The sequence below is a fragment of the Cynocephalus volans genome, chromosome 8 (genome assembly GCF_027409185.1).
Source record: "Cynocephalus volans isolate mCynVol1 chromosome 8, mCynVol1.pri, whole genome shotgun sequence".
Classification (NCBI taxonomy): domain Eukaryota; kingdom Metazoa; phylum Chordata; class Mammalia; order Dermoptera; family Cynocephalidae; genus Cynocephalus; species Cynocephalus volans.
This window is the reverse complement of record NC_084467.1, coordinates 42,833,597-42,845,389: the sequence shown is the minus strand read 5'-3', so window position 1 is coordinate 42,845,389 and position 11,793 is coordinate 42,833,597. Positions and strand designations below refer to the sequence as shown.

At 37.0% G+C, this 11,793-nt stretch overlaps 1 pseudogene; it reads left to right on the top strand.

Annotated features, from left to right (window-relative positions):
* The first annotated feature begins 4,141 nt into the window (after positions 1 to 4,141).
* LOC134385127 (large ribosomal subunit protein eL30-like) lies at positions 4,142 to 4,522 on the top strand (annotated as a pseudogene).
* Positions 4,523 to 11,793: the final 7,271 nt, after the last annotated feature.

The window sequence follows — 11,793 nt, the reverse complement described above, 5'->3', positions numbered from 1 at the left end:
TGCACAATCTACAGCTGTTTGCATTATTTCTTCCTCAGAGCCAGGACCCCAGCTGCATTTTAAGAACAAACACAACTGTGAGATTTTAAAATGTCCACAGAAGGTCGCAAAACTTGGCCCAACTCAAATAAAACTGAACAAAGGATGCTATAAATCCCACATTACTCACATCCTACCTTCTAGCCTTACCAAGCTTGACAAAAGAAACTTGCTAACACCTCCAAGCCTTTTCACATCAAGTCCATTTGCCTAGAAAGTTCTCCCTAGGAAGTGCCCTCGTTTCTGCTCCCATAGTGCCCTCCATATTTCTCCATTATAGCGTTTTTCATCTGTTTAATAATGACTTGATTACTTATCTTTCTCTCCCACCTGTACTGTGAATTATTTAAGGATGCTGGGCTAGACACCTAACAGATACATAACTGTTTGTTAAGTACTATACAGTCAGCATATAAACACATGGTAAAATTCTTCAGTTAAGGAAACTCAAATGAAAACGATATAACTTTTTTTTTTTACTTTATTTTATTGAAGCATAGTTGATTACATATCCGTGGAGTACAGAGTTGAATATCAATACCTGTGTTCAATACGTGATGCTCAAATCAGGATACTTAGTATATTAAACGTCATACAATGTAATCAGAAAATAATATAACATTAAAAAATTATTTTAAAGTTGAAAAATCAAAGTAATATACTTACCATTGTTTAAAAGGTCAGATAATACCATTAGGCTTATGATATAAAACTGATTCCCCAGCTCTACCTATCCTTAACCTCGAATCCCCCCCCCAAACTCTTTTAGCTATTTCTTAAAAGATAAAATGCTTATACTTATTCTTCTTAATTTATCAATTTTAGACATTATCTTTTGAATTCATATTATGAAAGATGAGGATTTAGCTCTCTCACCACTCTAGGCCCCCAATTTCCCTTCCCTAATGTACTTAAAATATAATTTTTGATTAAATCAAAATTTACTGAGTTATTATGAGTATTGTTTACTGCTAAAGTAAGTGTTGTACTCTAATTATATTTCCTTTTTTTTTTTTCTGGCAGCTGGCTAGTACAGGGATTGAATCCTGAATCTTGGTGTTATCAGCACCACACTCCAAACAACCGAGCTGGCTGGCCAGCCTATTATATTTCCTTTCTTGCTTGCTTTTTTTTTTCCTTTTGGTGGCTTGGCCAGTGTGGGTATCCTATTGTTCCCAGCACCATGCTCTCCCAAGTGAGCTAACCGGCCAGCCTATATGTTTCCTTTCTTGTACATATTTTTTTAAAAATTATTTATTGTATATATTTTTCTAACTGGAGATATTAATAATATGTTTTCATTTGCTCAGTTCTCTATGTCACTATTTCCTACATGATCAAATATATCAGATAATTTATCTTTTCCATTTGTTTTCCTGAAGATATAATTTTTGGAGCTCTTCACTCTCCTGTTCCAATCTTTACACATTCTGAGCAGTTGTCATTCTAGGATTCCCCTTTATCATCCTGGGTATTCTATTTGCCTCTCTCCTCTTTCTTGTTTTACGAATTCTACGTCTCTGTCTTTATTTGGTTTACTCTCTCATTTTTGTGGCACACATCCTTTAGTAGCTTCCCAAAAAAAGAGGTATGGGACATAATTTTTTGTAGGTTTTATAAGCCTCAATATGTCCTAATTTAACATGCTTAATTGTTAGTTCTCTGGATACAGAATTCTAAGTTAAAATTTTTTTTACAGAGAACTTTTAAGGCATTGCAACTTTACATTCTGATTTCTAGTGTTTGCTGTTGAGACATTTCATGTCATTTCAGTTCTCTCTCTAACCCTTGTATGATACCATCATATCCCCCTGGAAGCTTGAGAATACTTTCTTCATCGCTTAGTATCTTGTTTCTTTGTTTGTTTGTTTGTGTGTGTGTGTCTGGCTGGTACAGGGATCCAAACCCATGAACTTGGGGTTATAAAGCTGTGCTCTAACCAGCTGAGCTAATTGGCCAGCCCTCCTAATGATACATCTTGACATAGATTTTGTAAAAAATTTATTATGCTGAGCACTTGATAAGACTTTCCAAACTGGAAACATCTATCCTTCAGGTCTGGAAATTTTTTCTTGTATTCTTTCTTCAACAATTTAATTGTCTTTGTCTCTTTGCTTTCTCTTTCTGGAACTCACAATGTTTGGATGTTGGATCTGATGAACTGATCTTCCAGTTTCTTATCTTTTATTGTCAAACTCTCTGTTTTTCAGTTCTGCTTCCTGGGAGATTTCTTCAATTTTAATTTCCAGCTCTCCTATTGATTTTTAAAAATTTTTCTACTGCCATGTTTTTAATTTTCATGAGCTCTTATTCTCTTATTGTTCCATTTTTTTTTTTTTAAAGAAAGCATCCTAGTCTTGTTTCATGAATGCAATATCTGTTCTTATCTGACTAAGTTCATTGATGATCATTTAAAAATTTCTTAGGCTCCCTAATTTGTCTGTCTCTTTCGAGTTCCATTTTTCTGTTTGTTTCTTTTGGTTTCTTTCATTCTGGAGTCTTTTTTCAAATATCTGGTGAATTTTAGTGGCTCTTCATATTTAGTAGTGAGGCACTAAAAAGCGGATTGGAAGCTCTGTGTGAATAGATGGGACATGTTGATTGGCAGCTTCACAGTAGGGTGGAGGTAGGTTTCTGAGGACCTCAAAATATCAGTATTTTTAGTTTTTTGTGGTTTTTTTTTTTTTTAGGCTGGTCAGTTTCTCCAGTGTCTTCCCTTAGGTAGCAGAGATGCAGATAGCTGCCTAGCTGCTCAAGTACTGTAAGTTGAATAGGACAAGAGAGTCAGACGCCTTACCATTCAGTAAGTAGACATTCACATAATTCCGTTTTGAATTGGCACTTCTCTTCCCTTGCTACAATGTCTAATCTCTCTGGGCTTTGTACCCCAAAGTGCAGTTTTCCCCTAGATCAAATCTCTGGTCTCCTGCCAGGGTAGGAAATACAGTAGCCTGGCTGGGTGAGCTGGGGGAAGGGATCTGCAAGTCTAACTTCTTCATATATAGTCCAGATTTTCAAGCAATCTCCATGCTTCACCTCTGACTTCCACAATACTCTGTGCTTCAAATCACTGAACCTTTCTCAAGAGACAATACAGTGTAGTGGTTAAGGGAATGGATTTTGAAACCAATGAGCCTGGGCTTGAAATTTGCCTATGTGACCTTGGACAAGTTGTTTGACCTCATGCTTAAGTCACATCATTCGTAAAATGGTGAAAATAATAGTACCTGTCTCAGAGGATGTTTTGAAGATTAAATGAGTTCATGTACGTAAAATGCTTAGAACAATGCCTGACATCCAATAAGCACTGTGTACATTTATGTGTGTGTGTGTGTGTATATACACTACTGTTATTATTTTTACTAGGTTTTAAAGTTTCCCACTGGAATCTCTCCTCAGCATACATCTCAGCTTTCTTTATTCTGCTAACTTCTCCCTCTTCTAAAAATGTTTCCACTGACAACTTGTCTTGCATTCTCTTTGACTGTGAATTTATACCTTTGAAAGAATTATTTGTTTTCATTTTATTAATGTTTTGGGAGACAAGGAGGGATAAATACATATACATATATTTTATGTTAGAACTGGTCCAGTTGCCCAGAAATTGAAACATTGAAATTATAATGTTGACAATATTGTGGGAAATCTATTGTGGGAACTCATACATTACTGTTATCAGTATAATCTAGTATAATTCCATTGGAATATAGAAATATCTATCTATCTATCTATATTTTTTTGCAGCTGGCTGGTATGGAGATCCAAACCCTTGACCTTGGTGTTATAACACCCACATCTCTAACCAACTGAGTTATTGGCCAGCCCTAGAAATCTATATTGAGTCATAAAAAGTCTTTGACCTTTATCTGCATATCTGTGAAATTATTTAGAGAAAAAAAAAAAACCATAAACAAAAAAGGTTATTTGTGGTGCTGATAACACCAAGGTCAAGGGTTCAATTCCTGTACAGTCCAGCCACCAAAAAAACCAAAAAACAAAAACAAAGGTTATTCATGTTAATAAAAAGTTGGAGGTTGGTTGCTCCCCAGCCATATGGTGGCTATTCTAAATTGGGGGGCTGTCCGGCACCTAAGGCAAGAAGATGGTGGCCACAGAGAAGACAAAGAAGTTGCTGGAGTCGATCAATTCTAGGCTCCAGCAGTTTATGAAAAGTGGAAAGTATGTGCTGGGGTACAAGCAGACTCTAAAGATGGTCCGACAAGGCAAAGTGAAATTGATCATCCTTGCTAACAACTGTCCAGGTCTGAGGAAATCTGAAATAGAGTACTATGCCATGTGAGCCCAAACTGGCGTCCATCATTACAGTGGCAATAATACTGAATTGGGTGCAGTATGCAGGAAATACTACAGAGTATGCACACTGGCTATCATTGATCCAGGTGATTCTAATATAATTAGAAGCATGCCAGAACAGACTGGTGAAAAGTAAACCATGCAAAATTTTTCTTTAATAAAACTTGTCAGAGCTTGTTAAAAAAAAAAAATTCCAGTGATTCCAGAATGTTAAAAGTTCACTAGATTCTAGCATATCCAGTTGACAATATTATATAATAATTATTTTAAAATATGAATCACATTAAAATTAAAATATAACAATAAGTGCAATGAAAAGGACATAAACATATGTTCACTATGGGTTAGCAATATAAACTTTCTATGCCTATAAAGGAAATATGCAAAAATAAAACCAGTTGTTTTAGAGAGGTAGAATTAAAGACTTTTGTTTTTCTTTTTTTTTAAAAAAAATCCTTTTATGTTGTCAAAAATGTTTTTATAATTTTTAAAAAACCCAAAACCTTAAGCCTAAAGCTGACAAAAATCATAGTGATTGTGTCTACCAGGCCCCTTAGATGAAAATGAAAACTGAACTGTTCAACCAAACATCTGAAAGTTTCAGAACAGCCAGCTCTTTGATGTTGGCTAGACTAAACAACCAGATGTTTGACTGAAGTTTTCCGTTTTCATCTGAAAGGCCGACATCATGTAACTGTAGCCTGAGTGCATAACTGATGTCAGTTACCATAAAGCTCAATGATTTGTTAACACGGCCCCACGCAACTCTCCCAGCCTTCCTCGTTTCATACTCATGAATATCATCTTTAACCTGCTCTTAGCTTTAGGTGTTACATAACTCTGATTATTCTTCATTTTCTAAAGAATAAAGGCTAAACTCCTTAGTCGTTTATAATGTGCTCCACCTGACTTCACCAGCCCCATCTCTCATCACTTCCCTCCCTCACAAGGTCTATATTCTCTCTCTCTCTCTTTTTTTTTTTTTGGTAGCTGGTCATTATATCAAGGTCTATATTCTCTAGATGCTAGAGATACAGTCCATGACCTTCAAGACTCTCTCATAGTTGTATTATCATTATTATTGTTGCTGGCTAGGGAATATTAGTGTTACCATTATTGAGCTCTTATGTGCTGGAGTCCTAGGGTTTTGTATATACTATTGAATTTAATATTTAACATATCCTTCTGTGGCATTGCTATTCCCACTTACCAATGAAGAAAGAGAGGTTAAATATCTTGACCAAAGTCATAACCAGTAAGTAACAGAGCTAGGATTCAGCCTATGAGATTCCAAAGCCAATCTATGCTCTTAATCATGACATAATGGATACATGTACACTAATAAATTTACTAAGGTATTATGGTGGCTACAGTGGAAATATGGAGAGAATGAGAAGAACCTTAAAATGGCAGGAAATAGGAGGAAATAGGCAAAGGTTTAGTCCAAGAACCATTTATAGAGTGCCTAGTTTGTTTGGGGCCCTATGCTAAGCACTAGGGACACAGAGAAGTCAAATGGCATCTCTGCCCTGAAGGAGAAATTAGTCTGATAGGGGTGTCAGGCACCTAAAATTAGGTAGAAAATGCAGGTGTTCCGGAAATGAACAGAGTAGGAGTGATGGTGACATATTTGCCCAGGGCTTAGCTGGGGTTACAGGGTCTCAGCCCAAAAGTTTCAGGAAAAGGGGTGAGGAATTCAGAGAGATCCCAGGTTTCATGTGACTTAGAGTGTCCCAGGAAGATCTTTGTCTCCCCACAGGAATATTTGAGGGATGAGGAAAGAGGAGAAACTGTTACCCCTTGAAAATCAAGAAAACACTGAAGCATAGGATAGGCACAACTCTTTAAAACAACAATAAAAATTTATTTATTCTACAAATTCCTAGCCTGTGACAGCCCTCTACTGGGCACCAGGGATTCAGATAAGAGTCAGACACAGTCCCTCCCTGTAGTGGTCATTCTGGTTGACTCATTCTTTCTACAAATAGGTACGGAGAGCCTGCTATGTGTAAGGCATTGTTCTAGGCATTGGGGATACGTCAGTGAACAAAATAGACATGGCTTCATGGGGCTTACATTCTATTAGGGAGAGACAGACAATAAGTGTCTCTTAATAAGTGAGTAAGTAAGTAAAATATACAGTCTATTAGATGGTGGGAAGAGCCAGGAAGAAAAATAAAGCAGGAAAGGAAGAGAGGAAGAATCAATGAGATAGAGACGTCAGGGAAGGCTCCTCTGAAAAAGTGATATTTGAGCAAAGAAATATTTTCACAAAAAGGAAAGCATTCCAGGTAGAAGAAAGAACAAACACAAAGGCCCTGAGGCTGGGGTGTGCCCAGTGTTATCTGGGAACAGTAAGGAGGCTAGGTTAACTAGAGCAGAGCAAGTATTATAAGAATTTTGACTTTTATTCTGAAAGAGATGGTTAGCCGTTGGAATGTTTTGAACCAAGAAGTGATATGATTGACTTTATGATGTCACATTTTCATTCTGGCATGAAAAATGTGGTTGATAATAGACTGAGGGAGGGTAAGGGTGGAAGTAGAGAAATCTGTTAGGAGGTAATTGAAACAATCCAGGGGAGAGATGATGGTGACTAAGATCAGGATGATACCAGTCAAGGTAGTAAGAGGTCTGATTACAGATGTACCACATTTTCTTTTCTTTTCTTTCTTTCTTCTTCTTCTTCTTCTTTTTTTTTTTTTTAGGCAGCAGGCTAGTATAGGGATATGAACCCTTGACCTCAGTGTTATCAGCACTGTGCTCTAGTCAACCGAGCTAATTAGCCAGCCCAGATATACCATATTTTAAAGGCAGAGCTTGGAAAGATTTTGCTGATGTGAAAGAGTAGAGTCAAGGATGGCATCAAGGTTTTACTCTAAGGAAATGGAAGAATGGAATTGTTTACTTTGATGAAAAAGAATGAGAAAGAAGAAGCAGGTTCTAAGGGAAACATCTGGAGCTCAATTTGAGCATGCTGTGCTTTACATGTATATCAAATATTCAGGTGGAGATGTTGAGGAGACAATCTGATATATGAGTATGCAGTTCAGGGAGGAGGTTCAGACTAGAGATGAAAATTTGGGATTTATCAGTATATAGATAATATTTGAAGCCACAGACTGGATGTGGTCACCAAGGGAATCAGTATATATAAGAGAAAAAGTCCAAGGACTGAGCTCTGGGAACTCTAACATTTAGAGGTTGAGACATGAGTAAACCAGAAAAGGAGACTGAGAAGGAACTATTGACATCAGAAAGAAAACCCAAAGAGGGAATATTCTGGGGGCCGAATGAAGGAATTGTTTCTAGCAAAAGAGGGCGATACAACTTAATCACGTGCTGCTGAGAACTGACCATGGGATTTAACAAAATGGAAGCCATCAGTGACCTTGACAAGAGCAATCCTGATGAAATATTGGGGGCATAGCCAGATTGGAAAAGTCCAAGTGAGATTTAGAGGAAAGGAAGTAGGCACAGTAAGATTAGATAAGACCTTTTTTTTCTTTCTTGGCTGGCTGGTATAGGAATCGAACTTTGGACCTTGGTGTTATCAGCATCACACTCTAAACAACTGAGCTAAGCATCCAGCCCTAGATAAGACCTTTGAGTACTTTTCAGTAGAGGGTAGCTCCTGCTTAAATAGTAATAATTGAAATAATTGACTGATTAATAATAACAGAATAATAATAATAGTTAAATAATAATTGAAATAATAGGGTTGAAGTTGAAAGGGGATGTGGAGTCAGAAGAGGGTGATTTTTTCTTTTGTTTTTTGGGGGAATGTAATTTTTAAGATGGGAGAAATAACAGCATTTGTGTGTGTGTTTGTGTGTGTGCTTACAGGAATGATCTAGTATAGGGTTTCTCAACTTTGGCACTATTGACATTTTAGGCATAATAGTTCTTTGTTGTGGAGGGCCATCTCTGCATTTTAAGATGTTTAGAAACATCCCTAACATTCTCTCCACTAGACTGATAGCACACCTCCCCCAAACCCTCCCAGGTTATGATACCACAAGGGTCTCTATCCACTCTACCTTGGATGATTAGCCTAAACTATTTGTGCTAATATTATCCCCCTTGCCAGTGACTGATTTAAGGCTGGCCAAGTAGACAGGAGAAAGCCTGCTGGGGAGCTTCTGGAAAACGTTTTCTTATTCCAAAGAAGTAAGAAGTTCCTTTTCTTCTTCTGGATTACGTGATGCCTGGAACTTTTGTAGCCATCCAGTACTAGCCTGAGGATAAAGCTAACACCGAAGATGTCAGAGAAAGGGAAAGAACCTGGGTTCTTAATGACACTGTTGAGCCACTGTATCTACCGGTCCTGGAGCCTACCCTACCCACAGACTTCTTATTTTGAGAGATAATAAATTCTCTTAAGTTAGTTTGCATTAAGAAAGCCCAGAACTGCTAGTAGTTTTATAACCAGCAGGAATTCTAGATGATCTCACCACCAATACTAGTAATAGTTGATATACACTTGCTGATCAAAAAAAGTAATATATGTTAGAGGTTTATTAGTTGCCTATCAGCATTTACCATCCCTTTCATTCTTCCTAACTATACTCATATTTTCCTTTGGGAGCTACTTTTCCCTCCCTACGTGATTGACTAATCCCAGATCTAGAAGTGGACTGTTAGTGACAGAAGTCAAGAAGAGTAATCGTATCCCTCTACACACAATGATTTGCTCTGGTAAATAAGGTATCAATCAGTCAAATCCAGCAGTCCTCTGGCCACGAAAAACAGTTCAGGGGTAGTTAAGTTAAGTTTGGGACTTTTATTCACTATCTTTGAGAAATAATGCTCTCTCCCCCCTGCATGGAAACCAGAAGGCATAAAGTCTCCTTTCTGCTAGCAGCTAATTTGTGCCCATGGGGGGAGTCAGTCCAAGAATGTAGCCAACATATATACAGGAGGTTGGAGATGAGAAACTGAAGAGCATTGAGGAGAAGCCCTGATTGAACTGCCCTGAAGTCTGCATTATTGCTTGACTCTCAATTACATTTGCCAGCAAAGCCTTTCATTAATTAAGCCAATTTAAATAGCATGTTCTATTACTTGCAACTAAATGGATCCTAATTTGAAACACATATGCATATGCACATCATCACTATGCTTATTAATGGCATATTTTATATTAGCTGATGTATGAGCACTTCATACCATAATATAAATTTTATATTTTTTATTTCTTGGACAGTTAGATGAAATACAGAATGTCCAGTTCCACATTAGACATCTGTCAACCCTAAGGGCTTGTGTATGGAATACATGGATATGACTCTGGAGAAGAGGACAGAGACAGTATTTTATCCTAATGAAAATGGAAAGCCAAGGGAAGGGTTTAGGCAGGTTATACAAACAAAAGGTTTGTTTTGGTTTTAAGAATAAGCATTTCCAAAATGGAAAATTTTTTTCCTGTCTTTTCCTGTCAGTAAAATTCTTGTTGATTTCAAAAATCTACTCATTCATTTGATGACTATTTATTAAGCACTTACTATGTGCCAGTTGCAGTTGTAGGAACTTAGGATACTGCAGTGAACTAAACATACAAAATTCCCCGCCATCATGGAACTTAGTACTATTCAAGCCAAGTAGTGCGTGCTCCAAAATGTGTGCCTGAATTCTCTCATTTATATTTAATATTTCCTTCTTCTTTTACGGCATGTGGCACCACTGTAATTACACTCATCATAGTCTGCTTCAAGTTAGAGGTATTGCTTCAGATGTTGAATATGTCCCTCACTAGACCAAGGAGTTCTTGGGTTTAGGGTCTAAGTTATTAATTTTTCTCCCAGGTACAGAGCTGGTTTAGAGCCAGTGCCAGTGAGTCTTTGTTGAATGAAGGAATAATTCTGTCTACAGCCCTAAGGGGGCAGTCCTACATGGTGGAGCTTTCTCTGCAGCCTCTGCCAGGCATTCATTTGGAGCAATTGGGAGCCAACCTGTCATGGGCTTAGGCAATCTGAGATCTTTATAGAAATGACATTCTAAGTGAGTGAGTATTACTGATAAACGATAACAAAGTTCATTTGTATGACTATGGGCATAATAGGAAATGAAGGTCTCTATAATTCTATTATGAAATTCAAATAGCTGTCCAGTTTAATGAATGTAAATGGCTCTTTGACAATGCCAATGGACATGGTGACCACAAGTATAAAAATATTTCTTAGGTTTAAACTTAAAAGGCTTAATAAATGAGTCTATATTAATTTGAATACTTTGTAAGTTGTTGCAGTTTAGGGATAAGATCTCTGATTTTCTTAAAAAGAAAAAATCAGAAAGAATTACTGTAAGGAGCCAGAGCAATTGTTTCTGCTGGATGTCAAATGGTTGCTGTTTTATTGCTACTCAGCCAACAGAGGGAGCCCTTGTTACCAAACCTAAAAACAACACAGAATTTTGTACATTGGTTGAAAGCCAATGGAAGAATAGAGAAAATAGGAAGAAATAGAAAAAATAAGAAGAATAGGAGAGTTAACATATTAGACAATTTGGTTTTAAACTGTATTGAGAATCTGGAATCCCTTTTACGAAACTGGGTTTGGGGTTTGATATTGTTACAGGTATTTCAAGATAGCCTATATGTATTGCATTTTTTTTTTTAAACATTAACTTGTACGTTTTTGTGGGGTACAGTGTGTTGTTTCAATACATGCATATACTGCACAACGTTTCACTTAGGGCAGATAGCATAGTTTTGTACCCGTTAGTCTACCACTTCTCCCCACTCCCGCCCTCCTTTCTCTCCTCCAGCCCTCTGGCAACCGTTATTCTTATTTTACTCTCTACTTCTGTAAGAACCACTCTTTTTTTTTTTTTTTTTTAGATCCCACATATAAGTGAGATCATGTGGTATTTGTATTTCTATGCCTGACTTACTTCACTTAATGTGATGGTTTCCAGTTCCATTTACATTGCTGCAAATTATAGGATACAATTTCTTTTCTTCTCTCTCTCTCTTTTTTTTTTTGCACCCTATTACTTCTTTTTATAGCTGAATAATATTCCATTGTGTATATACAGACCACAGCTTTTTTTATCCATTCATACATTGATGGGCATCTAGACTGATTCCATCTCTGGGAGTGCATGTTTGATATATTGATTTCATTTTCTTTGGGTACCTACTCAGCAATGGGATAGCCAACAACGTAGGAGAGTTCCCTTTGCTCCTTGCCAACATTTGTTTTGTGTCTTGTTATTATTCTAACTATGGTGAGATGATATCTCATTGTGGTTTTCATTGGCATTTCCCTGATGATTAGTGATGTTGAGCATTTTTTCATGTGCTTATTGGTCATTTGTATGTCTTCTTTTGAGAAATGTCTGTTCAGGTCCTTTACGAATTTTTAAACTGGGTTATTTGTTTTCTTGCTGTTGAGTTGTTTGAGTTCTTTATATATTCTGGATCTTAGCCCTTTGTTTAAT